This window comes from Molossus molossus, unplaced genomic scaffold (genome assembly GCF_014108415.1).
Source record: "Molossus molossus isolate mMolMol1 unplaced genomic scaffold, mMolMol1.p scaffold_m16_p_1, whole genome shotgun sequence".
NCBI classification, from domain to species: Eukaryota; Metazoa; Chordata; class Mammalia; order Chiroptera; family Molossidae; genus Molossus; species Molossus molossus.
In genome coordinates, this window is record NW_023425344.1 from 73,653,255 (window position 1) to 73,680,897 (window position 27,643).

Consider the following 27,643-nt stretch of genomic DNA (forward strand, 5'->3'; position numbering starts at 1 on the left):
ACCTTTTCCAAAATATAGCTGATATCATCATGATAACATTTTTCAGGTTAATACAAACAAGGTTACAAAATTGTTTTCAGGCAAACCCAATCCATTTTACTTTCAGGCCGATAGTTCTAGTTGGCTGCACTGGTTTGAGAGGGCAAATGTAAAACCAGTGGGTGGACTTCAGAGACCCCCACTCCCCACCCCAGGAGATTGTCATGGACCCTGGTGACTGTTCTTTTGGAGACTGTTTTCTAACCATTTGGTCCCTATGTGTAGCCACTTTTTTTTTTTATCCTTACCTGAGGACTTTTTTGCATTTTCTGTTCAGACAGAGTGGGAGGGAGAGAGAAGAAGAGAGAGAGAGAAACATCGATGTGAGAGGGACACATTGAGTGGCTGCCTCCCGCAGGGCCCAACCAGGGCTGGGGACAAACTACAACCGAGGTAAGTGCCCTTAGCGGTAACCGAACCCGGGTCTCTCTGGACCGCAGGCCGACCCTTTAACCGCTGAACCAACCCGGCCAGGGCTGTAGCCACTTTTTATAGTGAGCTGTACTGTTCAGGCAATGTTACAAATACCTCATATATATTCAGTTTATTCTTTACAGCAACTTGGTGGGGAATATGCTATTAATATTGGCCATTTTATAGATAACTAAACTGAGTTTTGGAAGGTTAAGAAACCTGCCCAAGATTACCTGGCTAGTAAATGGCAGAGCTGGGATTAAATCACAGCCATGTGACCTAAATTTCTAATTCTATACTGGAAACTTAGGCTACCATTTGAAAAATTACCCAACAGCAGACCCTTGGTTATCCCATATAACGGACAGCTTCAGCTGCAAACTCACATTGCCCTCTAATCCTACCTTTGGATAAAATTCTTTATTTCACAAACATCTCTTAATTTTTTACCACCTAATTTGTTTTGTCAAAAACAATTATATAAATATTATTCCTGTGGTTTCTGTGGAAATACCAATGTATTGACTCTCCTCTAATTTAATGTCCACAGTTCTATCCTTGTTTTTAAAGACTTAAATTGTTGCTACGACAGGTGAGAATAAGAGTCAATTAAAAAAAGAATATATTTTCCTTTTTGTTAGTGATTTATTATATTTTCTAGATTTCTTTAAAAAACTGTTCTGGAAAATATTTGTTTCGTTATTTTACGTTTCCTGGAATATTTGCTCAATATTACAAGATTAATGGTCAATTCTATAAGATGAAATCACTGCATTTTTCTTTGAAAATGAAATATTCAGGAACATGAATTAGGTGCTTGTTGGAGTGAAGAAGTCACTCTCACAACAGGACAGATTATGGAACAGGAAACGGTCAGAAAACCTGAATGGAGAGTGTAGGGACCCAGGAGATCTGGAAACCGGCACCCAAGGGCCGTGTCATTTTCAAATGTGTTCCACGTTACATTTCTATTGAAAGACTTGCGGATACCAGGAATTGTTTAATTGCTCTCTTTTTGTAGTTTTCAAAAAATTTACTGAAATCATTCACCCTTTTTTCTGCTCTTTCTGCAATGAAAGGTAGGGCCATCAACCTGGTGGCAGCCACCTGAAGTGTATACCTAGCACAGGGAGAAACTGAGAAGGCTCTAGAAGCTTTCAAACCTAAATCTCTTGATTGACAACAAACATCTCTTCAACATGAGACAGAAAGTGTTAGATGAAGAGAAAGAGCAATGCACGTGAATGAATTGCTCCTGCGGATCTGAACGTCAGAATTTGTAAGTCAGTTTAGAGAGATGCCTCATTTGTGATTGGTAATTGGAGAATAAGTGAAATGGGAATGCAATTTGAGATGAGAAAAAGAAGTTTTCACCAGGTGCTTCAGTGAGATTTAACCAGTTCATGTTCCATAAGGAGAAAATAACAAAAGATGAGAACATGGAAGAATGTATTGACAGTGTTCTGTGTGAACAGTGCACGGTGAGCTGGTTCATAATCATGATGGGAGGATGTGCTTTATTTTTCTTATAGCTTCTCTAATGACATATGAGCAGTAGCAAGAAAAGAAGTTACACTTCTATTTGACTTTAATTTACTACGATTAAGTCCGTCAATTTTTTTTTTTATTATCACATCTGATCAAACTTCTCCAGAAATACTGAGAATAATTTTGCCCCCCTCATTTTTATATCATTACTAAACATAATGTAAAGAGTCTGGCCAGTGTGGCTCAGTGGTTGAGCGTCAACCCATGCACCAAGAGGTAGCTGGTTCGATTCCCGGTCAGGACATATGCCCAGGTTGTGGGCCAAATCCCCAGTTGGGGGCATGCGGGTGGCAGCCAATCGATGTTCTTTCTCATCAGTGTTTCTGTCTCTCTCTCCCTCTCATTTCCTCTCTCTCTAAAATCAATAAAGAAAAAAAAATTACTAAAAAACAAAACAAAGCATAATGTAAATTTTCAGAAAGTTACTCATTCCATATTTATAAGTCCTTTGCTTGCTTTAAAATAACTACTTTAAAACACAACTGCATAATTTTCAGTAAGAATAAAGAAATAATACAATTTAGAACTCTTATTATTACTGCTTTTTGGGCTATCAACACAACTTAATTTTTCTCCCCTTGGGTTAAGGGTTTTGAGGTTACATTTTCAACTTGGTAAAGTCCAGAACCACTACACTGCGCCAGTATTCTGAAAACTCGACATTGACTTGGGTATCGGAATCATGGAATTTTCCTCAAGGGGAGAGCAAGCCAGAAACAATAGGTCTTGATCTGGCTGCTGTCTGCTTCCAAAGGATAGCATCTGGGGCCTGGGGCAGGGCTGAAGTGCCAGGGTGAGGAATTTGGAAAAATTTTCATTCATTTCTGAGTCATGCTCTAAGTTGTTGATGGGATCAGGGGTTGGCTTTAGGGCTGGGATTTCTTGCTCGTCAGTGAACCAGAATGAATCAGAAAAGCAGGGAGAACCTCAGCCTGTGAAGCAGGCCAGCATCATTCACTGTGGAGAGAGACTGCCTACAGACTCCTTTCCCTAGGAATAAGATTTTGGATAAATTCACACGATAAGATTAATCTTGATCCCACCCCTCAGTATGTAAGGCTTCTAACAAAGACAGTGTCTGGCTTGGTGAAGATGTGTCCGAACAATGGGGGTCGCTCAGCCCATAATTTAAAATCTTCACTATATTTCTAAAACGGTGAGGACAAGGAAGGTAGAAACTGAAATGCATATATATATTTCCAGAGATGTCAAATGTATTGAATTTCATTTCACATATGTATTGTCTAGAAATATATTTAATCAGACACTTAAAAATGTTTTTTAATAGTGAAAATAATCCATGTTTATTATAGCAGAGGTAAAAGGAATTCCACCACCTAGTGTCAGCATGATTATATCCTATCTCTGTCTCTCTCTGAATCTTTTCTGTGTTTAAATTGGATTTATACTGCCATTATTGTTGATTGGTCTTCTAAAACACAATTTTAATGGCTATAGAATCTTCCATTGTATTGTTTCAGATTATATCTCTGCAATATATTCCTGACAGTGGAATAACTAGATCATGAAGTGGGAATGTTTTTAAGGCTCTTGAAACATATTGCAAAATATCTTTTACAGAATGCTGCTTAATTTATATGTATCTCGGGAGTATATGAGAGGACTGGTTTCACTGAGTAGTATTATTATGAAAAACTTTGATAGGGGGATACTTATAGTCCATTGTTCTAATATATTATTCTTTGATCCCTTCTGAGGGTCCACATTTTATTTTTACTTCCAATATACTTATTCTGAGAGCCAGACATTTGTACTTCACTCTGTGACTTTCCTCTTTATGTGTTTGTCAATTTATTTATAGCAGTCTTCGCTTATTACTAATTTGTTTGAGATCTTTATAAACTTTAATTAAATGATTATTCAGCTATCGTGCCAAGTGTCTTTAGTTTGTTGTTTACCTTAGATTTTAATGAATTTATTGACACAGAGTGGTTTCTTAGATAATCAGGGTCAAATGAATTTTATCTTATAATTTCTTCTAGTTTCCACATTTAGAAAGCCCTCCCTCCCCAAAAAATGAGCATTTTGTTTGCAATAATAGTTAATGGATGGGCCATGCACTATATTTCTGGACCTGTTTTATCCTTCATGCTTCATAACAACCTTAGGACGCAATTGCTGCTCATAGCTTGTTTTGCAGAAGACAAAACTAAGAAAGGGAGAACTCAGTAAGTAAATGGTAGAACTGGAATTTGAACTGGTCATGTGACCCCAGATTCCATGATGTTTACCACTGCTGCACCCCTCCTGCAGAACAGAAGGACACTCTTAAAATGATTAAGCTGTTAATGAAAAGCATTATGGAAGATGCTCGATTTATTTAATGTTATAAAATTTAACTCACCTTTTCCTAATGTTCAGTGATTTCTTTTTCTGTTGCTTATTCCAGAAAAACCTTAACAGTTCTTTTTCTACTTATATAGAATTGGAGCAGTATCTTAGGAAAATATTTTGTCTAACCATAGCTTGATATGTCATCAAATCATTATATATAATAGTACTTAGACAATGAACGATTGCTTTTTTAGTTTTGTTTTGTTAATCCTCACCCAAGGATATTTTTTTCCATTGATTTTTAGAGAGAGTGAAGGGAGGGTTAGAAAAAATGAGAGAGACATCAATGTGAGAGAGACACATCGATTGGTTGCCTCCTGCATGACCCTGACCAGGGCTGGGGATCAAACCTGCAACTCAGGTACGTGCCCTTTGGTTTGAGTGCCGACACTCTAATCACTGAGCCCCACTGGCCAGGGCTGAACAATTACTTTTTAAGACAAAGTCTGATATGTTTAAAAATCTTTGCTCACTGCCTGGCCAGTGTGGTTCAGTGGCTGAGCGTTGACCCGTGCACCAGGAGGTCACCGGTTCGATTCCCGGCCAGGGCACATGCCCAGGTTGTGGGCCCGATCCCCAGTGGGGGGCATGCAGGAGGTGGGCAGGCGATGTTCTCGTTGATGTTTCTATCTCTCTCTCTAAAAATCAATAAGGAAAGAAATTAATAAAAAGTTCCTTGTTCACTGAAAATGCAGTAGCTATACCAGCCATGGATGTTATTTTGATTTCCTAGATTAAATTTACAATGGATTTGTTGTCTGTGGCTTTCATCCAGTGTCTGAGGGAAGTAAGTGGTGATCACACTGACGGAATCATTTTTTATGGAACATCTTGTTACATAAAATGGCAAAATAACAACACAGAAATACCTTCAACTTTATTAGTATTTTTTTCTTTTTTGTAAACATGTAAGATGCTGTTGAAGTGTATGTGTATGTTTGCAATTTACTAAAAGATGAGTTTTCCCAGCAGGAGAGCTTTTTTTTTTTTTAAACACAGCTGAAACTCTGCATCCCTGAGTGGTTCTCATTCAAGACCGAGCAGATTTTCAGGGAAAACTTTCTAAATTATCTATAGAGTCAAGGCAGAACTGCTAATTTGTCCTCAATACAGGGAATTAAAATGATATTTTAATCAATTTCTAAAGATAAAAATCACGCTTTTCCCCCAAAGGCTTCTGTGTGAAAAAGATGCAACATAAGAATTTGTCAGGCCCTGGCCGGTTTGGCTCAGTGGTTAGAGCATCGGCCTGCGGTCCAGAGAGACCCGGGTTCGGTTCCCACTAAGGGCATGTTCCTTGGTTGCAGTTTGTCCCCAGCCCTGGTTGGGTCGTACAGGTGACAACCACGCGATGTGTCCCTTTCACGTCAATGTTTCTCTCTCTCTCTCTCTCCCACTCTGATCAAAAAATGAAAAAATGTCCTTGGGTGAGGATTAAAAAAAAAAAAAGAATTTGTCAGTAGCCCTGGCCAGTTTAGCTCAGTATTTAGAGTGTTGGCCCACAGACCAGAATTGTCACGGGTTCGATTCCTGGTCTAGGGCATGTACCTGGGTTGCAGGATCCATCCCCTTCCCTGGTCAGGGTTGTTCAGGAGGCAGCCAGTTAATGTGTCTCTTTCTCTCTCCCTCCCTTTTACTCTATCTAAAAATCAGTGAAAAAAATATCCTCAGGTGAGGATTAACAAAAAACAAAACAAACAAAACAAAACAAAACAAAAAAGAATTTGTCAGTAAATGGAGCTGGGTTCAAGTTCTAGGTTTAGGCAATTAGTATAACCTCTCTAGGCCTCCTTTTCTTTAGTGGTAAAATAAGACCATTGACTTCACCTCAGCGGTTGGACGTGGTCCCTTCCACTTCCAAGAAGAATCTTTGCAAAACAGGCTTCGATATTCTGGAGTAGTTTATAAGTGAAATGACTGAAGGGTAAGTCAGTGTCCCTGGCTGTGCACCTGACCAGATTTGTGAGGCTTGGGAAAATGCTGACTCCGTTCTCTAAAAGGTTGTGATTCCAAATTCTGGCTTCCAGGCTCAGGACTATTTATTTAAAAAACAAAACAAAACTGTCTTGTGAACCAAAGGGATAGCCAAGTTTGGAATTACTGGCATGAAAAAAGCTCATATGTTGCTATCTTTTATTATTCTTTCTCCAGCGAAGGACTGGGGAGGAGGACGTCTTTCTGTGGATTGTTTAATTTCTTTGTCCTTTCCACAGAGGAAGGTTTTCTTAATAGCATGCAGAGGGAATTGTGTCTTCGTGTCTTTCCTAGTCCAGGAAGCGAGAACTCTTCTGTCACCAGATAAATGTTTTCATGTGGGAACACATACAGCTATGCCTTATCTTGGATATAAGAAAACAGTATTCTCCTCGTCAGAGTCTAGCTTGAGGGATGAAGCTTTAACTGGAGATCTGCCATTTTGCCTTTCCCTTCCATTATTGTTATTGTTTGTTAAAATTGTCTTCTTGGCAGGTACTAAACGTTCAGTGTATGTTGTTTCATTTCGTCTTGTCAGGAATTAGTTCAATCTGATTCACAGGACTTTTAAAAGATACAGTGTTTGTGGTTTTCAGATAGGATTATCAGACTTCTTCAAATATCAGGAGATAGAGGTAAAATATATTAGTTTTTATAAAGAGCATTTATCAGGTATCATAATTATAAATCTAGGAATTAGTAAGTTTAAAAAGTTATCACTGATCTGATTTGGTTGGCAAGGCGAATTGAATGAATAGCTCCTCACCTTCAGAGTTGCTTATATGTAGAATCAGAACTGGCACAAGGCAAAATGAGAAACACGGTGGGCTCTTCCTCTCTCCTCCTCTTCTTCTTCTTCCTTCACCTCTCCTCACTCCTCCTCCTCCACCTCCTCTCCCTTCTCCACCTCCTCTCCCTCCTCTCCCTCTACCTCCTCCTCCACCTCCTCTCCCTCCTCCACCTCCTCTCCCTCCTCTCCCTCTACCTCCTCCTCCCCCTCTCCTTCCTTCTTTCTCCTCCTCCTCTCCCTCCTCCTGCCCCTCCTCCTCCACCTCTTCCTCTTCCACCTCCTCCCCCTCTCCCTCCTCCTCCCCCTCTCCTTCCTCCTTCCTCCTTCCTCCTCCCCCTCTCTCCCCTCCTCCCCTCTCCTTCCTCCTTCCTCCTCCTCCTCTCCCTCCTCCTTCACCTTCTCCTCCTCCTTCACCTCCTCCCCCTCTCCCCCCTCCTCCCCCTCTCCTTCCTCCTTCCTCCTCCTCCTCTACCTCCTCCTTCACCTCTTCCTCCTCTTTCCCCTCCTCCTCCTCTTCCACCTCCTCTTCCTCCTCCCCCTCTTCCTCCTCCTCCTCCCCCTCTTCCTCCTCCTCCTTCACCTCTTTCTCCTCCTCCTTCACCTCCTTCTCCTCCTCCTCCTCCTCCTTCAAGTTACCTTGGGTTTCTAGACACTATCCAGTTCTTTCTACTGATTGCCTTTCCCTTCCTGGCAGCATCCCATAGAAACATGGAAAAGTAACAGAGTTCTAGTTCACGTTTCCTTTTGTGCTGGGGAGACAGCCATGTCGCTGGATCCTGGTCCAGAGCTCACTCTTTTATAAGGTGATTGCAAATCGGAAGTAGCTTTTCTGACTGAGTGTCTGCGAACTCGGATACCACAGGCCCAATCTGTATGCACGTACACGTTTTGGTCCATAACTTCATCAGACTCTCCCAGGAGTCTGTGTTCAAAGAACAAAACAGAACAGAACAGAATGACTTGTTGCATTCCAGCGTGTTGACATTCTAGCTGGCCTTATCTTATACTTGCTATCTCTGCTACGAATCGAGTATTACTGTGATAGCTTGTTCCCCCAGGCTCTTTATTCATCACTAACATACATGCTCATTTATTTGTTGTTTACACCTTTACTCTGTCTTCACAAAGTATTTGAGATTGTTCATGTAAAACATCAAACAACTTAATAATTTTATTTTTATCCAATGAAAATACATTTTATAATGTAATATAATATATGTAATATAATACATTACTTTGTAAGCATTTCATCTGTTATACTTACTGAAAAGATGGTTTCTAGATGGAGAGTTCTTTATTGTGATATTGTCAGTATTTATGAAATACAGAAAATTTAAGGTACAAAATATAGATTGCCTATTTAGCTTGCTTTTTTCTCTTTACAAGATATTTTTGCTTCATTGTTATGCTATTTTTCAAATTTTAATTAAAGGATTTTTCTAATCCAGAGGTTGACACTTTAAAGCCTTGGAGGTTGATGGGAGTACAGTGATACCTCGGTTCTCGAACGCCTCGGATTTCGACCAAATCGGTATTCGACCAGGAGATTCGAGAAACTTTTGTCTTGGAATCCGAACAAATATTTGGAACTCGAACTTCCGAGATGAGCCGAGTTGAGCCGAATGGCGTTCATTCGGCCCAGCGCGCCTTGCTTGCGCCATCAGTGTGAGTGCAGAGAGAGAGTCATGCTTTGTGGAGAGAGTCACGCTTTACACTGAATTTAACCCTTAGACATACTGTACACTTTTATTTCTTGTTGAGACTTATGTTTTTCTACATATTATATACAAATTAGGCCAGTAAATAGGCATTTTCTGGGGCTTGGAACGAATTAATCCAGTTTCCATTATTTCCTATTGGGTTTCATTGCATCGGTTCTCGAACAATTTGGTTCTCGACCGTCCTCCTGGAACGAATTATGTTCGAGAACCGAGGTATCACTGTACAGTGGGCTGGGGACAGGACAATAGGTTGTCGTAGAAACTATGACAAGATAGGAAGTAATTGCGCTGCTAAAGTGTTTACATTCACATCGTAGAAAAACACGAATAGCTTGACAAATGCGGGCCAGAGCAGATGTCTGTGACCTTGTTTTACTCCCATTATAGGACTAAAGATAAGTCAGTAAATTAGGTGCATTTGCAATTCAACTTATAGGATAAAGCAAATGATTTTTCAGTCGTACTTTGAAAAGCATGTGATTTTTTGATTCGTTTTTCTGGTCTTCATTAAGCTGAAAAGTCCATGAGTAGATGGACTGTTGAATCTCCAGAATTTACCAGAGTATTTGGCACATAGTAGGTGTGTGGATAACACATTTAGTAGTCTAGTCAGTCCCACCCCCTGAGTATCCCCCAAATCTGCCTACTCCTATGCATCTCTATCATCAGTACCCTGGTCGAGGGTACTCTCTTTTGCCTAAACCACCGCTATTACTTATAACCTACTAAAAGATTTCTTTCTTACTCTACTTTGGTCCATGTTGATCTACTTTCTATATTGAAGCTAAAGTGATGCTCTGGGGATTTAAAATTTGTGATGTAACTCTCTCATTTAAAAACCTTTAATTGATTTCCAGTGCCCTAGAATCTTAACTATTGTGGCTTACTTTTCTAGCCTTATATAAAAACCTAACCTCAAGTCAGCTAAATGGAGGCTCCTGAAATCCGAGGAGAGTTATGACCTCTTAAGGGAGGTATGAGAATATTTATATTTTTTATACATTTTTTAAGCAGCATAGAATTTTTTAGACACTAATAAAGTAAAATCCTGTGAACCATCAACTCAAACTTAAATTCATATTTACAAACTGTGGCTTATTGATTGCAAAAGGTCCCCAGTTCTTCCTTTCTACTTGTATCTATATCTTCTGCAGTGGGACTGAACATTTTTTTCTGTTAAGAAGTGGAATCCATTTCTCCACCTCTAGAATCTGGCTGGCCTTGTGATGTGCTTTAGCCAGTACGATGTGGTGCGCCAACCTCCATCCCACGCCTCCGGAACCCTTGCTGCTTCTGTTCTCTTTCGGAACCCTGCCGCTGTCATGAGAGCAAGCACAGGCTGGTGAAAGACGACCAGCCCCGCTGACCACGGCCGGGTTGTTCTATCCCAGGCTAGCTGTTCTAGACCGGCCATTGGCCAGTTGACCCTGAAACATGTACAAGATCTCTGTTGAGATGCGCGGAGCCCCCTACCCCAGCTGCACCTGACCTCACACGCTTGAGTGAGCCCAGTTGAGACCTGAAGAACATTCCAGCTGACCCATAATTCATAATCAATAATTAATTTTTAGAGCCACTTAGTTTTAGGGTATATTATTTTTGTAGCAGTAGCTAATCAATAACACACATATCAGTGGCTTTTAAATGGAATTTATTGGGGTGACTTTGGTTAATACAATTATATTGATTTCAGGTGTACAGTTCTATCATACATCACCTATATATTGTATTCAGGTTCCCAGCCCAAGTCAAATCTCCTTCCATTACCATTATCCTCTCTGTACCCTCTTCTACCTCCTCCTCTTGCTTTTTCTAATTAGTCACTGAAAAGAAGACTCAATAAAAATAAACTAATTGAGCCCTGGCTGGTTTGGCTCAGCGGTTAGAGCGTTGGCCTGCGGTCCAGAGAGACCCGGGTTCGGTTCCCGCTAAGGGCACGTACCTCGGTTGCAGTTTGTCCCCGGCCCTGGTTGGTCGTGCGGGTGGCAGCCACTCGATGTGTCCCTTTCACGTCGATGTTTCTCTCTCTCTCTCTTCCTCTCTCTCCCTCCCGCTCTATCTGAACAAAAAATGGAAAAATGTCCTCGGGTGAGGATAAAAAAATAATAATAATAATAATAATAAACTAATTGAAAATGTTACATCTTTATTTAGAAAATCATTAACGATGTTTAGAAAGATCTGTCAGTTGCATCTGCCTCTTCCTAAGAATTTTCATAGAATGGTAGAATGTGAACATTTTTCTATTCTGATTTGTTTAAAAAACCATGTGAAGGGAACAGAGAGTATCTTTGTTTGCTCACTAGAGCCGTTGGAAGCCAACACATTTACTACCAGAGAAGAAACTTGTACAAAAAACATTTTACCAAAAGTCTGATAGTCCTGTGCCTTTTCAAGGAAATGTTAAATTTATATAAGAAAAGATCACTTGACTTCCATTTCTGACATTATGGCAGAGTAAATATTTTGAAAAATGTTTCAGGATTTTAAAAATATATAGTGTAAAAAGCACAATCAAGTGTTAAATGTAATTTTTAAATGCATTGCTGAGCTGGCAAGATACTAAGGAAAATCGTCACAGGCCAAAAATAAGAAAACATGAATCCAGAAAAGTGAGAGAGGTCTGGGTCCGACAGCCCCGTGACCCTACGCAGACACGTGGTGTTCTCACTGGAAGGAAGTACTTGCACCAAAAACTTCCCTCAGGAAGGAAGCTCAGTACGAGTGGGGAAAATAAGACGATAAAAGTAAGCCCAAATAGATCATCAATCACAATAAATGTAAATGTACTGCACTTTTTAGTCAAAGACAAAGACTGTCTCATGACATTAAACAAACAAAAATTCCAGCTATATGCTGACAAGTACCATGACTAAAATGAAAGTTAATGAATGGTGGAGACCAAAATGTGAAAATTATATATTAGTCAAATAATAATAAAAATAAACTTAGCTATAACATAAGAAGAAATAACACTTTAAGGTGAAAAAGCATTATTACAGATAAAACAAGGTCACCACGTTTTGGCAAGAGATTCAAATAGCCTGAAAGATACAATTCTTGCCCCGGCCAATGTGGTTCAGTTGGTTGGAGTGTCATCCCGTATCTCAAAATGCGGTGGGGTTTTGATTCCCGGTCAGGGCACAGACTGTGTGTGGTAGGCAACCGAACGTGACGTTTCTCTGTCCCTTTCTCTCTCAAAACTCAATTTAAAAAAAGATAGAACAATTTTTGTTTGCAGTTAAAAGCATGGCTTATGTTTTTTTTTTAAATAAAGCCAAAATTAACTGAGTTACAAATAGAAGTTGACCAATGGACCTTCTCAATAGGAGATTTGAATGTAATGTCATTTGTTTATTAATTGACCAGCAGGTCCCAAATCAGTAAGCATCTAGGAGAGAGGAGCCACTCAAATCCCACACTTGATATAATGTCTCTATGTTGTGTACCATACAACAAAATTATTGAATGCACGTTCTTTTCAAAGTCATGGAAAATGTTTTAAAAAATGACCGTAAGCCCGGCCAGTATGGCTCAGTGGTTGAGCGTCGACCCATGTACCAAGAGGTCGCTGGTTCGATTCCTGGTCAGGGCACATGCCCAGGATGTGGGCCAAATCCCCAGTGGGGGGCATGCAGGAGGTGGCCAGTTGATATTCTCTCTCACTGATGTTTCTGTCTCTCTCTTCCCCCCTAAAATCAGTAAAGAAAAATAATGTAATTGATGTTCTCTCTCATCGATGTTTCTGTGTCTCTCCCTGTCCCTTCCTCTCTCTCTAAAAATAAAGAAAACATTTTTTAAAAATGAGCGTAAACCTTCCAGATAGCTGAAGGCAGTAGAGCACTGTATATTAAGTGGCCTCCAAATGACATGAAATAAATTCACAACTATTGCATTTCTGTGCAAAAGTACACCTTCTCCGTTACTTGAAGACAGAGGATGTGGAGATTGCAAAGTGACGGTGGACCCTGCAGTCCTGCACACCCCCTTCTTCACTGGCAGAGCTTCCGGTGCCAGCACAGACGTGGGGGAACCCTGGATGGCCTTAGCAGGGGGACGCAGCTGGGGCGCCTGGGAAGAGTCGGAGAGACCACTGCAAAGACTAAACACAACCTAAGTCTGAAAACAGCGCATCTGGGCCATCAGAGCAAGATTTCTGGAAAAGAATTTGAAAGTATGTGCTAGTCAAAGGAGCAGATCAACAGTTTGATGGGACAGTTTTGCACATGCGTAGCTTTCCAGGGGGGAGGGGGTGAAGAGGAAGGAAGCAGAGATCTTGGCCGTTGAGAGCGAGGGGAAAGAAGGAAAGGGGCTGCAGTTTGGATTCTACAACACAAACGGAAACCACTGTGTGATTGATCTTTCAGGACTCACAACCTTTTTTCCCCACCCCCAACCCAACACACAGACAACTGAACCACCAGCTAAGGCACCTGCATCACCTGTGTATATAACACGTCATCTGTGTATTGCATCGGGCGTTCACTTTTCCAGGCCGACAGAAGAGAGCACCAGGGGTATTCCGATATGACCAAATTAACAGAAGGAAAATAAAATCGATACAAAACTGGTGAGGAAAACCAGGAAATGAATTTTCACACAATACCTCCCCTGCCCTGAAAACAACCAAGAGATGGCAAACAAAAACAAAAAACAAATCTATGTCTACACTCTCAACAGAATTCAATACGCTCAAGTATATTAGTGTATTATAACCTAAACCTTTAATCAGATTTTTTAAAAATTGGAAAAAAAAAGCGAAAGTGAAAAAATAGTATTAAGTATTGAACTCAGGAATTAAAGGCAAAGTTATCTCAAAGGATAAAGGAAGAAAAGGCAAAATTATCTCAAAAGTAAAGGTAAATTACAAGGCACCCAAGGGAGACTATACTTAAATGAAAATTAATAAAAAGTACCAAAGAAAGACAGGAAAGGTACCAAGAGAATACAAATGACAGAGAGCAGCAAAACAGGTCAGAGAGAAAGTAATGAAAATGGTGCACAGACAATGAAGTTATGAATAATTTGACTCCATGAAGGAGAAAAACAAAGTAATGTATAGAATAACATAATATTTAAAGCTACAATATAAGAGAACTTTCAGAAGTCGAAGAAAACCTGAACATCTGCACATCAAAAGTACTTACAAGGGAACATTAACCTCAAAAAAATCAACTCTGAGATATAGCCTGTGTTCAAAGATAATGATAAAATCCTCAAGGCTAATAGGCAAAAAGAACAAGTAATCTACAAACACCAAAATAATTAAACTAGTATCAGATTTTTCAACATCAACATACAAACAAAGCGAGGCAACAATGGAATAGTTTATTATTATTATTAAACTCAATTAAAGTAAGAAAATTTTTGTTCTTTCTAAATACTTTCCAAATCTTTCAACACAGCAAACATCAAATGTAATAAATTGCACACAATTACACTAAATTATGATACAGTTCAGACTAAATGTATCAGCCATCACAATAAATGTGAATAGGATCAATTCACTTAATTAAAAAGATGTTCATTTTGGCACCCAAAATAATACCCAACTATGTACAAGTCATTATAGACACACCTAAAACAAGGTGATTTAAAAGGCCAAAAATAAAAGATGGACAAAAGTCTATCAAGAAAGAGGTCAGAGGTCCTGATACTGGACAAAGTGGAACTCAAGCCTCAAAGATTTAAGTATAACAATGAAGGACACTTTCAGTTCTAAAAGCCACACTCTACAGTGAAGCTATACTATTTATGAGTGTGACTGTTCCATATAACCGTGCAAGAACCCTTATGAAACAAGAAGACAGAAATCTACTAAAAATTGGCAACTTGATTTATTTATTTCTTTTTTGATTTTTAGAGAGAGAGGAAGGGAGAGGGAGAGAAAGAGAGAGAAACATCAATGAACTGACTGTCCACCTCCTGCATGTCCCCTACTGGGTATCAGGCCCACAACTTGGGCATGTGCCCTGACTGGGAATCGAACTGACGACTTCTTGGTGCATAGGTCAGTGCTCAACCACTGAGTCACACTGGCTGGGCAAAAGTTGACAACTTTAAGACACAACACTTAGCACAAGACAGATCAAGTGGACAAAAGATGAGTAAGGAGATAAGAGATTTAACAACATAATCAATAGGGTGGCCCTTTTGGAAAGAGATATATATAGAGAGAGATATATTCTATATACCCTGACAGTAGAGACTGCACCTCCTTCTCAAGTGCCTACAACATATTTACAAAAATTGACCGCCTATCAGTCACAAAGAAAATAGTTGCCTTCATAAAGTAGAAATATGGCAAATGATCATAATGCACTAAGAGTAGTTTCCTAACAAAAAGAAAATATATTGGGAGCTTTGAAGGAGACAGAAATGAGCAGTTTACAGAGAGAAAACCAGGACCGGTGCACCATGTTTATAGAATGGTAGGGGTTCGAATCTTCACGGCTTTCGAGGTCATAATGTTGTTGTGTTTTAAAAAGAACCTGTCCTATTAGAATTGAATAAAAAATTTAATTGGCCAGTCCTAATGCTCAATTCAGTAAACTCTTTATTTGTCCTGCTATGTGCCAAACATTGTGTGTTCAGAGATGAAAAAGAAACTTTTTGGGCCTTGGAGAAACTCCCAGTAGACGGGGATAATTATAGTCATTATTACAGTGGCAGAGTCGACCAAGTACTACGGGAAAACACCCAGCATCTAATTGAATATTTCTACAGCTTTGCTGCTTGTGGAGAAGCTGGGATTTCACATGAGCGGAAGCCCTCCAAACCCTGTGTTGTTTTCCTCCTGTACCTGATGGCCTGGGCCACGCAAGTCCCGTTTCATTGACTGCACACAGTAGGCATTCAGTTCCATGAAGACTCAATTAATGATTTGTACTTATCTTGCTTTTGCAGCTTACTAGTACTTTTATATCATTTTCGTTTTCATGTGCCATGACAATCCTTTAAATAAAAGAGGAGAGGTTGTAACTCCACCTGTAGGCAGGAACCTTCTCCTAAGAGGGTCTTTCCTGAGCTGCTTCCACCTCCAGGCTCCCCTCTGCTAGTCGTCTGGGGCAGCAGTGAGAGGCCACTGCAGTCTTGTTCTTACTGGTTAAAAAGTAACTTCAACCTTTTTGTTGTTGTTGTTCAGACAGAGTGGGAGGGAGAGAGAAGAAGAGAAAGAGAGAAAGAGAGAGAGAGACATCGATGTGAAAGGGACACATCAAGTGGCCGCCTCCTGCACGACCCAAACAGGGCTGGGGACACACTGCAACCGAGGTGCGTGCCCATAGTGGGAACCAAACCCAGGTCTCTCTGGACCGCAGGCCGATGCTCTAACTGCTGAGCCAAATTGGCCAGGGCTAACTTCAGTTTTTTAAATGACTTGAGTTAGACTTGTTTTTGCCCAATTAGAAAGTACAAAATACAAAAAAGAAGAAAATAAGTATTTCCATGAATTCTGTCCCCAGGTGAGCCCTTTGAGTACTTTGATCTATATTCCTTTTGTTCTTTCCCTCCCATCTCCGCATCCCTCCTTAGCTCCTTTCTTCCCTCCTCCTGTTTCATTTGCGCCCTCTCTACGTGTACAATCTAAAACAGTGCATGTATGCACACTGTTCATGTACTTAGTGTCTTGGTGGCGCCAGAGGCAGTGATACATTACAGGTGGGGGGTAGAGGGAGGCCTTGGAGAAGGTGACTTTTGATCTGAGCCTCAGAATAAGGAAGGATTTTTGAAGGGCAAAAATAGGAAAGAGGATCATGGTAGGTAAAGTTCTCTTACTAAAAGCATAGGGGTAGGCCTGGCCAGTGTGGCTCAGTGGTTGAGCGTCAACCCATGCACCAAGAGGTCGCCAGTTCGATTCCCGGTCAGGGCACATGCCCAGGCTGTGGGCCAAATCCCAAGTGGGGGGCATGCAAGAGGCAGCAAGTCGATGTTCTCTCTCATCAGTGTTTCTATCTCTCTCTCCCTCTCCCTTCTTCTCTCTCCAAAAGTAAATAAGTAAGTAAGTAAATAAATAAATAATGAAAGCACAGGGGTAGGGAAATGTAGACTGTGCTTGGCAAATGTAAGTAATTATGACTGTATTATTGTTCCTCACAAAATGGCATGGATAGTAATGATGAGACAAAGTGTTTTCTATGGACCCGGCACTGTTCTAAGCACCTTGTAAACATTATTTAATTTTCCCCATTTGTATGAGGTAGGAGCTATTGTTAATCATGGTACAGGTAAGGAAAATAAAGCTTAGAGAGATTAAGTGATTACTTGGTCCAAATAATCCAAAATTTCTAGGCTAGTCCAAATTTCAAATTTTGTTAGATTATTTATGTAGGTTTGAATTGTTTGACTGGATTTTATTGTTAGCAAAGGTATTAATGATAGATCTCTAAGGAAACCGGTCCATTGTTTTCTTACACTGAAAATCTGACATTTTACCAGTATTCAAACATTCTAAATTTTAGAGTACACAATACTAAGCTGAAATAAGAATGGTTTTAAAAAGTAAAATATAGACTTCTGTAACCTTATTTTTCTTATTTTAAGTGTATACTGGAGACTCAAAGAGTGAGAATGAAGTTTATAAAGTAGTTTTCTAGTATGTCAGTACCAGAAGTGTCATGTGGCGTCTAAGAGGGACCCCCGTCATAATGAATTTTTATTGTAAATGGAACAATGGTGATGGTCCAAATGCATTATCTAAACGGAACTTAGTGGAGTTTTAGTAAAGATAATTTATCCCTTGCCTTTTCTCTTTTCACCATAATTTGCCTGTGGCTAAAATTTTTTTCAATAATAACATGTCATAGTATATACTAGATTCATCAGATGTCTTAAACATAGTAGACATTGTCTGTCTAAGCATGTTTGATAACAGTATTACCTTTATTTCCCAGATGAAGAAATGGAGGTTTAAGTTAGTGAAATGGAAATAAGTGACGATGGAAATGAAGGTTTGTGTAGCTCCAAAGCTCATTCATGTTCTATTCTGCAGTGCTAAAAGTTTGGTTCTTTCCACATAGAAAAGGGTCACTGAAAAAAACGAAAGGTCTTACTCTTTGTTCTGATATGAACAGAGGAAGTGCTTATTGGTCCTGAGTCTCCCCCAGCGTTTCCCATTGAGGCTGCTGTCCTGCAGAGCACTTTCCCATGCAGAATAACCATAATGTCCGACAGCCTTCGTGTTCCCAAACGGGAAACCTGAGAAGGAGCCACAGTCTTCCTGTAAGCAACAGATGGTTACTGTTTAAATGAGGGTAAACTCTGGATCTCATCTGTGAAGTGATTTTTAGGGTTTCGTGGGGTGGGGGGGTTGGAGGGCTAGTCAAGGGAACAAGCTAGGAACAAGATTTAGGAGGAGGAGGAAGAAGAAATAAACAAACCAAATTTGTCTGTAGCTTTTTCACTCTTATGTACTCTTTAATCACAATCACATGGCAGGTTGTATTTTTCTGCCCCCTCCTCCACCCCAAACGGAGGGGAGGGAGGACGGGAGGGCATGGCAGGCTGTTGAAATTTGTAGTGTGTTGGCATCCAGTGAGTGAGTTTTGCTGTGGGGTAAGTCCTGCGGCTTGTTTTCTGCCGTCGTGAATAGAGCCTTTCCATCTTTGCCAAGCCTACAGTTAATGCGGTCAAGGGATTTATTATGAAATGTACTAAATCTTGGCATGGAGCTAATTGCATATAACAAGAAGCGTGCTAGGGGCTTGGACCTGAGAAGTGACACATGCAAAAAGCATTCTCTTTCTGATGCTGCTGAAAGAGGTTTTGTGTAGGGGAATGTCTGCATGTCTGCGCTTATTGCTAATGAGGTAACCCCTCACCCAAAGCATATTTCTGGGTTCCTTGTTAAAGTAAGTGCAGAGTCAGTGCTCTCTCTCGCTCATATTTACGAACAATTGGCAATTCAAGAAGGAATATTTATTTACTAACTCCAGCTTCACATCTAAAACTCTTACTAGATCATAAAAAATGCATCCATGGCGGTTTAAATTACAGAATTATAACCTAGAATAATTCTTAGGCAAAGGTATAAAAAGCAGCCAGATAAATTGTGTTAGTTCAGGCTTCCATAACAAGATGCCATAGCGTTGGTGGCTGAAACAACAGAAATGTGTTTTCTCAGGGTGCTGGGGGCTGGAAGTTGAGATCAGGGTGCCACCGTGATGGGCCTGGCGAGGGTTCTCTTGCTGGCTTGCAGACGGCTGATGTTTCACTGTTATCTTCACTTGGGTGGGAGGTGGAGTTGGCAGGGGTGTGGAGGGCAGGGGGGTAGGAGTAGGGAGAGAGCTCTCTTGTCTCCTCTAACAGCACCCCCCCATCATAAGCCCCACCCCCATGATCTTATCTCAACCTAATTACCTCCCAAAGGCTCCATCTCCAAAGCCATCACATTGAGGTGTAGGGCCTCAGCATATAAATATTTTAATATTTGAATGGGAGGGAGGGGCACAATTCAGTCCATAATTGAAGTATTTAAAGGAAAAGGCAAATTATGCATCATTTTAAGCCCAGTGCATGCCCTTATGACTTTCTTCATTTAAACATTGAATTAAAAGTAATTGCATAATTAAAAAATAAAAATGGAATAGTTTTTTTGTTCTTTTCTAACACCTTAACAAAGTTTTGCTGTATGAATTTTCTCAAAACTTTATTGGGATATTTACCTTTATAGTCCTCACAGTACCTCAATGTATGCATCGTTTGTCAGGTGCGTCATACTTGTTTGGTACATTTTTAAATTTTTATTTATTTATTAATTTATTTATTTTTGTTACAGATGTTTCTCCTTTTTCCCCCACTGATCCCCCCCATCCCCCCTCCCCTCCCTGTCCCCAGCTTTGTTGTCCATGTCCATTGTTCATGCATACATGTATATAAGTTCTGTGGTTTATCTCTTCCCCTTGTTTGGTAAATTTAACACTTAAACACTCTTAGCACTTACCCATAGTTCATTCGTCGTATGCCTTAATTTACTGAAATATATATAGAAAAACCAGTAACACTTGGTTCAATGAAATGATCACAACCTCTCTTGAATATTATGAGAATCATTTGTATAACAAAACAAAAACAAAAACAAAAACTGATTTAAAAGGCACATTTAGGAATTGAATATCAAGTTTAGTCATATCTTCCTAGATTAATAATTTGTGTGTGCATGCTAATATCCTAATACCTAAAAGTAAATGGGAAGGGAATAATTTTCGTAGTTTCCATCACGTGGTTAACACTAATCTTTTTGGTACTTGTGGTTTTTGAACTGGAGGCAATCCTGAATTTAAAACAAAACAGTATTGGCCACACATTTCAATCCTGGCACAGCAAAAAGGAAATGTTGGAATGAAAGTGTTTGAAGTATTTGAAAAAAAAAAAAAGTAACACTTAAAAACAGAACAGCCCAGAGATCATTTGTATCATCCTTATAACATTGTAAATGCATTCATATTTAGGGTTTATCAGATCAGTTTGAATTTCTATCAAGTGCCAGAAATTAGCATGGATCGGGATGAAATCAACCTGATGATGTCCAGAGAAGGAATGGTTTGTTTGCTTGCTCATTCATTCATTCATTCATTCATTCTGCGTTGATTTACTGGGACTCTGGTACCGGGCGTGGCAAGTATTAATTAGTAATAGCATTTACCCTCGAGCACTTAATTTTGTACTTACTTACCTAACACTAAATTGAGTCCCTCCTACGTATACAGCGCTGTCCTGCCTCTTGTTCCTAAAAATACAAACTTCATTAAGAATAGTCCTTTCCAAAAAAAGCTTGTGTCTCATCTAGGGAAATACACATAAACGCATAATTGCCCTTAGTTATTCATTTAATCACTTGAGGTTTGGTGCCAGGACTAAACAGAGGTTAACATTTCAGAAGAACATATGGCTTTCCAAGCCATTCACTGGGTCTGGCATGTGCTACCCCGGTAGTTTAAGTCCTTGCTACCCAAAGGGTGGTCTGAGAACCAGCAGCCATGCCATCGCTTGAGAGAAGTTACTGGAAAGGCAGAATCTTGGGTCCCACCCTAGACCCACTAAATCTGAGTCTGCATTTTAATAGAGTTTTCCATGACTTGTATATGTGTTGAAGTTTGGGAAGCTGTAATACAAGGTTTGACTTGCATTCATAATTATATGAGATGAGATTTTATCTGATCTCATAGCTGAGCTGTTTTATTTGCACATGTATTCTTTTAACAAGCATTTAACAGAGATTTATTGAACATGCAACCAAGTACTTACTATACTGGGAGCTGAGGACCAAAAAACTAACTTTTAGCCACAATTAATAGTTAAATAAATTCTGTAACCTAGTCAAGAAATAATTATATCATTCTGGAGGGTAAGGAAACTTTATATCAGATTTGCTACTTGAACTGGACCTTCTTAAAAGATCCACACGGATTTGTTCAGGATGAGAGGGAGAAGGATCTCAGATTTTTTTCTCAGATTCTATTTATCTGTCGACTTTTGAATCGTTTAACTAGTAAATATAGGTTGTTGGAAGTCTTTTAAAAATTAGGTAATCTCCTAAATCGAAGTCTATATATTCTGGTGCATTCTGTTAATGGGATGAGTATACTACCTCTTTTTTTTTTCCTTTTTATCCTCACCCGAGGACATTTTTCCATTTTTTGTTCAGATAGAGTGGGAGGGGGAGAGAGAGAGAGAAGCATCGATGTGAAAGGGACACATCGAGTGGCTGCCTCCCACACAACCCAACCAGGGCCGAGGACAAACTGCAACCAAGGCATGCGCCCTTAGCGGGAACCGAACCTTGGTCTCTCTGGACCGCAGGCCGATGCTCTACCACTGAGCCAAACTGACCAGGGTGAGTATACTACTTCTTAAGGAAATGTTATCTAATGAGCATTGGAGTTCAGTGTGAGTAATTTTTTTTTTTTTATCCTCACCCGAGGACATTTTTGCATTTATCTTCAGATGGAGCGCGAGGGAGAGAGAAAGGAAGAGAGAGAGAGAAACATCGGTGTGAGAGAGACACACCAAGTGGTTGCCACCCACATGACCCAAACCGGGGCCGGGGACAAACTGCAACCGAGGTACGTGCCCTTAGCGGGAACCGAACCTGGGCCTTTCTGGTCCGTGGGCTGATGCTCTAACCGCTGAGCCAAACCGGCCAGGGCAAGTGTGAGTAATTTTATATTCTGAGCCTGCTGCTTCATCTGTAAAGTGGGAATAACAATTCTACAAGGTTTAACAAAGATTACAAAGAATTAAGCACTATGGAGTCCAATAAATTGAAACTTATTAATGATTATCAGAACAAATTTTTGTCTTGACATAGTGTTGCTAATTTATATTAAAAAAGGAAACCACAACAATGTGACACATTGTAAACAAAAAATAATTTATAATAAGCAAACAGTAAAAAATTTTCCTGTACATTCTAAGACACCATAAGATAAAAATGAGAAATAATGAGTCATAATGCCCCAAAACTGGAAAAAATATTTTCACCTTCTCAAAGAGCAAACCTTGCAAACCTAACATTCTCCTTTGGCTCCAGACTGCACTTCACTGTTTAGAGTCCGTCCCAGGACAAGCCCTCTCTGTCTATAGTAATGGGCCATCCCGATCCTTCTCAATGAGGCTGCCTTTTAAATATTTGAATAGTAAATGTGTGTGAAGTGGACTCTTCACCGTGTTGTGTGTGGGCTTCCCGGGAAGAAATGCATGCATGAGTTCTTGGAGAAAACAGGTCTTCTCTTTTTCTCTTTTCTTACTTCACAAATTTGGGGAAACACCTGTAAGTACCAAGCTAATAAAAATAGCAGCTGAGTCTTTCTCATTTAAACAGAAATTGAAATTGGTTTTCTGTAATCGGTGAGAAAGCAGTGTTCTTCGTTCAGTGCGCTGGCATTGGGTTCCCTCACGGTTCCGTAGTTGGAGTCTCGTGACGTCATGCAAGATTGCTTGGCGCCTTTCTTTCCTATAGAACTGCCACTTGAGCAGCACCCATAGAAGTGTCAGTGGAAGGCACTGACCTGAAGAAACGTGAGAAGGATGGGGAGAAACAGCTGCTGTGTGGCAGAGTCAGGGGTGGAGAGCAACGTCAAGTGGGCTGAGGTACAACATCTGAGGCCCAGAGGCCATGTGCTGCTCAAGGTAAACAGCCCATTGTTGTTGGCTTTGGCAGGTCCCGAGAACCTTGTCATGTTAATGTAGTTATTGAAACTGAATTTGGAAATTGTAATGTTGCTCTCATATTTCACTTAAAAACAGTACTGACTCCCACCTTGAAAGGGATCACATATATCTCATGAGCAGGGCACTGCTAATATTTTAGGAACCCCACAAGAAGGATAGTGAAATGAAATACTGTAAAAGCACAACCAACCTGCCGTTTCATTTCCCAGCTTGCTTGCAATGAGATACAGCATGTAAAAAGAACCCACTAGCAAGTTCTCTTTGGAAATGCCCAAATGGTACCCATTGTGTGTCAGAGATCACCCTGGGTCTGTGTGATCTTGGCAACATTTCAGGGGTTACATTTTCACATGAATCAACTGTTCTTGAACAGTTTCTCCAGTGTATTGGCACAGACCAGGTTTTCTTAAACAGTAAGCGTTTATTCCTCCTTTTCTCACCTATTTTCCTTCAGCAAACATAGCCATTATGGCCTTTATAAAAGGAGAGAAAGAGAGAGAGGAGAGAGAAAACGGGAAGAAAAAGAGAGAGAAAGGAAGAAAGGGGCCCTTTATTACCATGTATGCAGAAATTTCCACATAGTCTCATAGCAATGTTGTGACACCTTTTTGTATTTTAAAGGATTGGTTCTTTAAGGACTTCCTTTTGAGAATACTTTATTTTGCTTATTACCCCCCAAATAGAACAGTTTAAAAGATATTTATAAAACAGGATATGTGTTTTCTTTGACATATCTTTTGATCATTTTTCTAATAGTGACTCATTGTTGATTTGTCTTTTGGGTATTTTGAATTATTTGAAGAATGTAAACTTGTATTTTGATGCACTGAAAACTGAGAGGCTACTAGTTCTTTTTCATTTTGTTCTTTCATATTTTAGCATGCTTCTTAAAATCTCTATATAAATAAAGTCATCCTTTGATCATTATTGGATTTAAAACATTATATGAAATCCATAATGAAACTACTAATTTTGTGCCCTTGGCTCTCTGAGGATTAGGCAGAACAGCTACTCTGAAAGTACCATGATATAGAAGAATACTGGTAGAAAAGAAAAAAGTTAACATCGACGTCTGAAATTCTTTCATGTAGCTTCTCATTGGGGAGACTTGGTAGTATCATGTCCAATTTTTAATGTAAACATGTATCACAAAATTCTTTTTTTCTCTTGGTTTTACAGCTGTATAGCTAGTTCAAAGTTGAACATGTGTTTGTTCTTAAAAGAAAAATAGCCCCTCATTGCTTAGATTAATGGTGCTTCAAGACATGTTTATTCAAAGATGGCAGCCAAGAGGTGAACAGGCTGAACACTGTACCTTAGAGGTCATTGTGGACAACAGAGGCAGTCACTGGGCCGCTTGTGCAGAAGCCTTCACGTTTTCTTTGATTTATACTCTGTAAAATAAACTGAAATTTTTTGTCTTTATTTTTCCTTTGTTAAAAAACAAAAATAGGGAGATTTTGGACAAAAATCTGTTCTAAAAATTAATTCATGAAAAAGACTTAGTTTACTGCACTTCAGCTATGATTATTTATTCAGGTTCTTCAGGAGTTGTTCAGTCAGGCCGTTGGATCAAGGAAAATTGTCTTGATTTTGGTATTTTAGTGGCGGCTTGCAGGTGTATACTGTAATCCATTGGTTACATTCGAACACGTTGCACTTCAAAGTAATTGTTAAGAAATATGCTGGTGTTCATAAAGTGTGTGACATTTGTCTTTTTTTTTTTTTTTTTAAGAATAATTTATTGATTTTCAGAGAGAAAAGAGGGAAAGAGAGAGAGGAACATCAGTGTGAAAGCAGAACATCGATGGGCTGCCTGTTGCATGACCCCCCACTGGGGATGGAGCCCAAACCCGGCCACGTGCCCTTAATCAGGAATCCAACCAGCAGGCAGCCTCCTCGTGCACAGGGTGATGCCAGCCAACTGAGCCACACTGGCCAGGGCAACATTTGTTTTTTTGAAGGGTATAAAAATATGCTGTATATAGCACTTAATTTAAAAAGAAAATAATTTTTCCTAAACTGTTTTGCTTCTTTGTGTTCAGTTACTGGAAATTATCCCATGACCATTCTAAAACAGGCAAATATGATTACGCTACACGCTTTACTTAATGCTAAAATATGATACAAGCATATCGATCACAAAAGGAAAGAAAACTAAACCATATGTGTTTATTTATAGGGTTTCTCAAGAGAGCTTCTGGTTGGCATTGGAGTTGAATTCTATTGGTGACATTTTTACTACAAATATATAATATATCCATATCCATATCTATCTATCTATCTATCAATCTATCTATCTATCTATAGTGATATATATAGTGATCACTCTCACCAGTATTTCTTTCTGGATGGACCTTTTAGCAGGGATAGTGATAAAGACTTCTACTTGTAGATATTTATTTTTTGTTTAATGGTGTAATTCTGGTTAAAAACTCTTTGGGAGTTTATAAAAAAGTAAAACTAATATTAACTCAAATAATAAAAATGAATAATACTGTTCTTTAGATATTTGAAAAATATTTATCTTCTTGTTCTGTTGAAGTTAATGTAACTTTTCAAATCAATGATATATATATCTATATATCTATCTATATCTATATCTATATCTATATCTATATCTATATCTCTATGTCCATGCATATGTACATAGCCCATGAGTACAGTATTTTTGACAGTTAAATCTAGGCTTGATGATCAAAAAACATCTGTTCCAGTACAAAAAATAAATAAATAAAAGATTGGGAATGGAGTCTTTAGATTGATCTAACGCTCTGAGCTTGGTGCATCCAAGTTTGAAAGTAGAATATTGGTTCTAATTTGAGCATGATCCTTTCCCCAGCAGGTAATTGGGAATATCATTTTTTGAGAACTTACTAGTTCAAAACTAAAAAAGAACAGAACTCGCTAGAGCAGTGGTTCTCAGCCTTCCTAATGCCGCCACCCTTGAATACAGTTCCTCGTGTTGTATGTGGGGCATCTGCATGTGGGCAGACCCGCCTGGAGACCATAGAGGAGCGGCGTCTCGGTTCCTAAGACCATCGGAAGCATTTGTTTCCCGAAGGTCTTAGACGACTCCTGTGAAAGGGTCGTTCGACCCCCAAAGGGGTCGCAACCCACAGGTTGAGAACCGCTGTGCTGGAGTATATTTACCAATATAAAAAAAAGGCCCAGAAATTGATTCTGCAATTTAAATGAGAATGTGACATTTTGAAAAATTCTAACTATGTAGTTAAATATTTTTTGTGTATTTTAGGTTACATTAAGTTTCTAGAGTTTTACAGGAGTCATTTCCCCCTCCCCCATTTGTCCCAATAGGTAAAATTACAGCTCTAAGCAAATATTTAGCAAAAATTGTTGGCGTTTAGATTATTAGAATATGTTATAAGATGATTAAACCAAGACCCTATTATATGGAGAGGCTTGGACCGATAAATTAAACTATATCTTTTTTTTTTTTTTTTTTTTTTTTTTTTTAAATCCTCACCCGAGGATATATTTCCATTTTTTTGTACAGATAGAGTGGGAGGGAGAGAGAGGAAGGGAGAGAGAGAGAAACATCGACGTGAAGGGATACATCGAGTGGCTGCCACCCGCACGACCAACCAGGGCCGGGGACAAACTGCAACCGAAGTACGTGCCCTTAGCGGGAACCGAACCCGGGTCTCTCCGGACCGCAGGCCGACGCTCTAACCGCTGAGCCAAACTGGCCAGGGCTAAACTATATCTTGAATCAGAATAAGTGAAATGAATAGATAGTGCTGATTTGAAAGACTGGGTATCTCTTACGTATTTATAGTTATATGGAGTAGGCAATATTCATGAAAGTGATTTATTGATCCCTTGGCTTACTCATGAATCTGAAAGGATTGTAGGGAAACTGGAGATATTCTGTCTGATAGGATTTCTATACTTACATGTCAGCCAGTCGGAATGGGTTTGAAGCCTCAGCCTTGTTTTTTTAAAGCGCTCTCATAACAGAGCTACCCTTCCCCCAAGGCTAAGCCTGGCTCTGCTGTACTGTCATCATGAAGACAGGGGATTCAGTCCCCCATCTGAAGTGACATGACGTAGCTTTGTCCCAGCTCATCCTTCAGAGGACTCCCAAACTTCCTGTGCTCCAATGTAAAAAAGCAATAGTAATATCTACTCCTGCGTGACCCCTGGAGAGATTCAGTCATTGTAGGTGAGGTGATACCTTGGAAGGCATTTGGGAGGTTTGGCTGGTACGGTTAGCTGCTTATGTCTTTGAATCACCAGAAAACTAGCATTTCCACCTGCCAATTACCCCTTTTTGAGCAAACCCCTCTCCCCACGCCCTCAAAGTATCTGGTGTATTTTAATAAAACTTAAAGAAATTGAAAGACAATAAAAGTTCACCATAATCCTATATATTTCTTTCTAGTCTTCTTCTATACATTTTAAGTAAGAATAAAAAGCAATGATATATAAATTCTTTTTCATGCTGCTTTTTACATGTAATATCATACCACAACTTCTTTTCCCCCCAATTCATTTTAAACATTATTTTTGACGGGTGTATAAGACGTTCAGCCAAGGAAACATACTGTGGTTTACTTAACTCTTCTATACTTGGATGTTTAGATTGTTTCTAGTTCCTGATATTATAGAT